This window comes from Haliotis cracherodii, unplaced genomic scaffold, assembly GCF_022045235.1.
Source record: "Haliotis cracherodii isolate W230 unplaced genomic scaffold, xgHalCrac1.p SCAF_14, whole genome shotgun sequence".
Classification (NCBI taxonomy): Eukaryota; Metazoa; Mollusca; class Gastropoda; order Lepetellida; family Haliotidae; genus Haliotis; species Haliotis cracherodii.
Genome location: NW_027266269.1, coordinates 18,372,641 through 18,379,048, shown reverse-complemented (window position 1 = coordinate 18,379,048; position 6,408 = coordinate 18,372,641). Strand labels below are relative to the sequence as shown.

Genomic DNA, 6,408 nt, shown 5'->3' with positions numbered 1-6,408 from the left:
ACTTGCAGCCGGCGAGTCAGTAATGCTACCTTCCTCGTAACTACGTACAATACCGTTCACAATACACAGACGTCTACTGACCAATCGGGGATAATTTATTTCGTATCTTTAAATATATACCCGCATTTGTCGTTTACGGTAAATACAAGTAACTGGTTTGAACTTAATATGTAAGTCAGGTTAAATAGTGAACGGTTGTTCTTGAAAGGCGGTTAGTATTAATGGCTTCTTCATATATATCTTCATAGAAATGAACAAACGGTATATGGTATTGTTTCAATAAACTGTAAGTATTAGTTTGTATCTATTGTATTCCAACGTCATTATATAAGACCAAATAATAACAAAGGATGTTTACATAAGAGTACAACAGAACGCTGTCAATACTGGATACCTAGTCATACGGATAAGAAATGTGTTATATATGATACACTGAATTATAAATAAACGTGTCAATATACATGCACATGTAAAAATAAATAGCCATATTAATTCGTCTATAGATGTACGTTCGCCATATTTCTAACTGTATATATGTAAATGTGCATAATATTTCAAGGAAGGTAAGTGTCTATTCAACGTATGTTGGCTATGATTAAGTCCAGACGAACTACGATATCCTCCTATAGGGTATGTGATGTTAACTGACTGTAAAACACCAGTGCCCCGGGAAGATGCACATTTTCAGTAGTTGTTTTTCTTAACAATCAGGATTTGTGATCTCAAAAATCTGCGGGTGTGACCATGTAGACAATGCTCACTTCAGGGTTTGTGATGTGAACCATTGCCCAATCGGCATGCCGAGATATGGTGTTAGGGGATATCAAAGGCAACAGTTTATCAGACGAAATGGGGTGTGAATGACAAACCATTTATCCTTTCATTCTCTGTGGGTAATCCTTTCACGCTGATGGAAGAAAGTCCCTCAACCAGTTCTCGTGCAGTTTATGTCAAAGAAGATCCGACTTGATTAAAGCCGTGTTTTTCTGTGATAACTTCAAGCTGGGGACATTTGAGTGAACTGGACAAGGAATTAAGAATTTTTATATTCATGTTATAATAGTTTGTCAACTTGTAAATAAAACTGTGTTGTAGAAATTTTGTTTTGACGAAACTCGTGTAAGAAGTCGTGTATTATAGTGTGACACATGCGAGTATAATTTCTCTATTTACGAAACTCATGAAAGAATTTATGAATAACCCTCACTCTCGCTCATGAAATACAAGAATTCTGACACTTCCGTCGTACAATCCGTATGAAACAAGCTCGTGTACTTACTTACTTACTTACTTACTTTGGAGATTCAACGTGCGCTTTCCGACTGATGCGTATTTCGCACACGGGCCCGGCCAGGCCATTTAATGTGTTTCCGAAAGGGGCGAAAGTGGTGTGTGCAACCCAAGAGGGGGCTTTAAGGGTTGCTTATATAGAATTTGGGAATTTTGAGATTTGGAATAGATGCCGATGGGGTTGGGGAGGAGAACTAAGGGAGCTGGGTATGGTGGATGTTTGTTTGTTTATGTAATTTTGATTTGGTAGATTATAGTGTTTTTAGATGCGTTTTATAAGTTCCGTTTTGATTAAGAATACGCCTAAGGCCTTGAAGTTTTCTAGTTTATTTTGTGGGTTTAGTATTGCTTCTAGAGTGAGAGCCTTGTTTAGATTGAGGGTGGTTTGTAATGCGGTTCGATGTGTTAGGTAGTGTGTGCAGTGGATGAGTGCGTGTTCTGGGGTTTCTAGTTGTTTGCAGTGTGGGCAGTTACCTGTAGTATGTTGTTTTAAAAAAAAATAGGTGGTTATTTAGGTTGGTGTGTCCTGTTTGGAGTTTAGTGATTACTCTGTCGATTTTTTTTGATGGATGGAGAATTTTTGGTTTGGTTTGTGGTTTCCTGAGTACTTTTTTGATTTGGCTATTTGAGTTCAGATATAGGTTATGCCATTTTTGGTGATTTTTTGCTTGTTTACGCTTTTGATTTCTGATTTTGAGATGGGTAAGTTTAAGCTTATTTCTGGGATTTTGAGGGAGCTCGTGTACTTATGATAATCTCTATTTATAACCCAATATTAGACTAAAATGATCCCCAGATAAGATAAATGTCCAATTGGAATCACTGACTGTCATTCATCGTTACGCAATAAACAGACGCACTTGTTGTGTAATGACAGGTAATCTGAAGGAATGAGTGGTGTTACCACTAATTATTCCTGTAATAAACTCATAAACTTATATGGCATCAAATACAAATACCTTGCCTGTCTTACATACCCTGTATGTTCGCTTACATACCCTGTAATAACTATATACAAGAGAGCCCATGAAAGTCTAAATTACTGTAGTTTCATAAAATGAAGAGAGTCTCTGCATGGGCTCCTTTTTATTATATTGTTTTAAGAGTATTTAACAGCTGTTTTTTTCTTTGAAATATATTTATTTTAGAGACTAGACGTTAGTTGTTAATATATATCAGAGCGTGTGTTGAGGTGGGGGTGGGGGGTGGGGTCGAGTGGGGGCGACTCCTCAGAAAAGCCTACCCCCCTAAAGTCAGGTCACACCCATTGTATGTAAACCATGATTACTTTTACTTTCACAACCAGATCAACGTGTTATCATGGTAGGCAGTGCGCACACAAATGGCATCAGATGTAAATAATGGGGCGGCCACCTCCAGAAAGCTCGTATACGTAGTATTGAAATACAGTGTCGTTTTCGAGGTACCGAGTTGGCAATATTGGTACCCTTTTGATGCGGTCCCATTTTTAGCCATAACACCCATCAGTTACCCAATACCGATATATGGTCTCTAATTGTGGGTTATAGACGATTAGGCCACCCTTGCACGTCCCAGTAGTTTATGAATGAACATCGTGTGTGCATAATGCCGTTAACTACTTATCGTTGTATAACGGTCAGGCCAACTGGGGTGGATAGGCAAACAGATGGTGGCCACGCGTATAGCTAGGCCGGTAAACGGACAACTGTGTTGTCATACTGTAACGTGAGACTGTGTTGTCATACTGTAACCTGAGACTGTGTTGTCATACTGTAACCTGAGACTGTGTTGTCATACTGTAACGTGAGACTGTGTTGTCATACTGTAACCTGAGACTGTGTTGTCATACTGTAACGTGAGACTGTGTTGTTATACTGTAACCTGAGACTGTGTTGTCATACTGTAACCTGAGACTGTGTTGTCATACTGTAACCTGAGACTGTGTTGTCATACTGTAACCTGAGACTGTGTTGTCATACTGTAACCTGAGACTGTGTTGTCATACTGTAACCTGAGACTGTGTTCATTTAGAATTCGAAATTTCTAGATGCCTCCACTCAAACGGTAGGTAGCTTTCACGATCTTTCTTTCCCGTGTGGGTCCCCCGCCACCATAACCTCCCGTATGCGCCCCCACAACCATAAACCTCGAAGGAAAATCCCAAACAGATTTAGAATGGTCTTCTCATACAGAATCTTAATTTTTACAGGGGGCACGGGTGGCCCAGTCGTCTAAAGCGCCGCGATTCGCTGTGCAGAGTTGCGTCCCTTTGGCACGCCAGAAACCTATGATTGTGGGTTCGAGTCCCGATTCGCCCCGATTATGTTTCAAGGTTTGTCAGCACCATACCCGTGCTCGTGGGTATCACGGAAGTGGTAAACGTCTTAGACCTTCATCACCGGGCTTTCCTCACACATTAAGCTGACACGCCGTGATATAACTGGAACACTGTTAAAAGCGGCGCTAAACCCCACTCACTCACTAATTTCAATGACATTTTTAACATCATGGTAATGGATGTATTTGGCAAAGTAACTTTGTCTTTCCACTTTTGACAGTGTTAATTTATGTTTAATCACATTACTGGTCACATGGAAATGATGAATTCTTATTTCCGATCAAAAGTATTGTAAAAGCGCTTCTTGGGAACAACTTCCAACAGAATACCTAGTTAGCATGGAATGATAGGAATTGACGTAAGGAAAATAGTCTTGTTGGAAAATACTCTCGATAGCAGAACGGCTCTTCATACAACAAAGTCAATTTACAAATTATTTGGAATGATATTTATAGCAAATATAATCGGACATATAATCTGCATATAAAGATATGTTTTTCATAACAATAAATCACATTAGCGCATCCCTTGTGAAACGAAATATTCCATTTGCAATTTCGCGCACATGAGGTCACGTGACGTTTGATATAGACATGCAGGAGTTGTAGTTCTTGTGACACCGGCTTCATATTAGGAAAAACATGTATGTATTATTGATTTTGTGCATTTCAAAGAAGCGTTTCTCGTAGTTTAGAAATCGCGCTACAACATGCAAGCTGCTTGAGTTTGAAAGGAAGCATATGAAACCCGTTGTTTATTCTGCTTTATTACGGTAGTCAGACGTCCGCCATCTTGGACGGTGTGTTATGATAATATACAACATATCTGTGGGATTTCATTAAAAATGAGTTTTCACGGCAAGTGCATGACAGTCATGTACATATAGAGGGTTTTTAATACTGCTCATTTATTGATTTGTCACGGAGAAGTCGGTTTGATATTGGGCAACTACCGACTCGGGTTGTATGCGGGCTATTTTTAGATCAGAAAGATGTTTTCTCAGACATGTGTTATGACTAGTTGTGTATCAACATGTATGTTCGTACGCTAAACAAAACATAAACAATTGTAAGACCTCGATATTTTGTCATATTTTCTAACCTGTGTAATGTTTTCAATCTGTAATAAATAATGTTGCTAATATGAACCAATATCAGCCGAATATTGTAAAGGGCAAAGGGTTTTATTTTTCTATGATATGGGCCATAGTCAAATAATGGAAATTTAGGAGTGACATGTGTTATTATTGAAACATTTGCAGGTGTTTGTAAAGAATTCTAGACTTTAGTGTCCCTGGCAGGCAAATTTGGAGGAAAAATTATCATTTTGTTCCAGATTAGATGAATGTTTGTATGTTCTTTCTTTTTTTGAGTTCAGATGTATTTTAACATTGTATTTTGTGATTGCATTCAATGCAGTTATATATCAGTAAACATTGAAGCCTCTTTCTGTTTATTGGTCCTGGTATAAGAAAAAATAAAGTTTCCTCTACAACACAGTTACATCAGTTATTAGTTAGATGTGTTCCTATGAATGAGAACTAGACTTTGTTCAGTTCAGCTGTTGCATGTTTGGGACTTATGACTACATGATAAAAAAGTCATCTTGGGTCACAGACTTGCTCATACTTAGATTTTCGTTTGAAGTTAGAAAAATAGTCCTTTTCTTTCATTTTTATCCATACTATGTATTTGATTATGACATAATTCCAAAACTTGCAAGTGTTAGAAAGAAAAGAGATAGGTGTCAACCATTGGAACATGTCTTTAGTTTCATACCAATGTTTCTAATTGTTCAGCTACTTTACAGTTTGCCATAACCAGGGAGCCTAGTACACCCTCGTCCTGTGTAAATATATTCTGTTTCTTTAGTAATGTGAATGTGAAGTTTAAAACCTGATAATAGAAATTATCATGTCAAGGCTAGTGTTATTGATGCAATAAATCAGTCCGATGAACTCGGTATCCTGATCCGATACATATATCACAATATGCTTAGATAGGAGTTTTCCACCGTGTCACAGAAACATGGAGACAAACATGGCAGCAAGTACGGTATGATGAATTGGGTGATTCACTCAAATATGATAAAGCTACTTCATTGAGTGAAAGTACATCTTAAACATCCTTTATTGTAAGCATGACATTAGGTGATAAAGAAATTATTACCTCAACAATTTGTGAATTTCACTAAAGGCTCGCATAATATGTTTTTTTTATTCCTAATATATGATATTTACAGTACGGAAACACTTGTCTACTGATCTCTCTTTATTGCCATGCTCCAGTGGTTGTTGGACATGCCTGATTTCACCTTGTGTATTAACAGCCTAAAAGGGCTGGGGTAGCTAATGGTTAAAGCTTTCGCTCATGTCATCATCACACACCATATGCGTGTCACTTCCTGACTGCCAAAAAATGTAATTAACAAAACTATGCATGTGTTGTGACAAAGAAAAGAGTCCCAAGACATTGAAAGTCCTGAATCCTGTTCTTTGTTGTGTTCCCTGCACTCGGCAGTGTTAGCATTATGTCACAGCATGGAGTCTGGGTCAGACAAACCATTGGTTGATATTATGGACAACATTCCATGCTGTCAGGGTACGGTGACATGCATGCACTAAACCAAGCAACTACTTTAGTCACCTCCTCAGACAAGTGCTGTAGATTTATTCTAACCTGGGACCCCACCAAACAGGTTTGCCACTTGTATATGTCATTCGTCACTACTCACCCCTTTCCGTAACCTGCAAGAAGACTCGTCCCCCTATCGATGAATGTTATGTGCGAAAATACGAC

The 6,408-nt window shown here is 38.4% G+C and overlaps 1 protein-coding gene across 3 annotated transcripts in view; it reads left to right on the top strand.

Annotated features, from left to right (window-relative positions):
* Positions 1–4,184: 4,184 nt before the first annotated feature.
* Positions 4,185–6,408, top strand: part of LOC139461050 (uncharacterized) — a 39,825-nt gene continuing 37,601 nt past the window's right edge. For all 3 annotated transcript variants that reach the window (XM_071242563.1, XM_071242564.1, XM_071242562.1), the window contains exon 1: positions 4,185–4,253. The gene's annotated coding sequence lies outside the window, so the exon portion shown is untranslated. The remainder of the gene's footprint in view (positions 4,254–6,408) is intronic.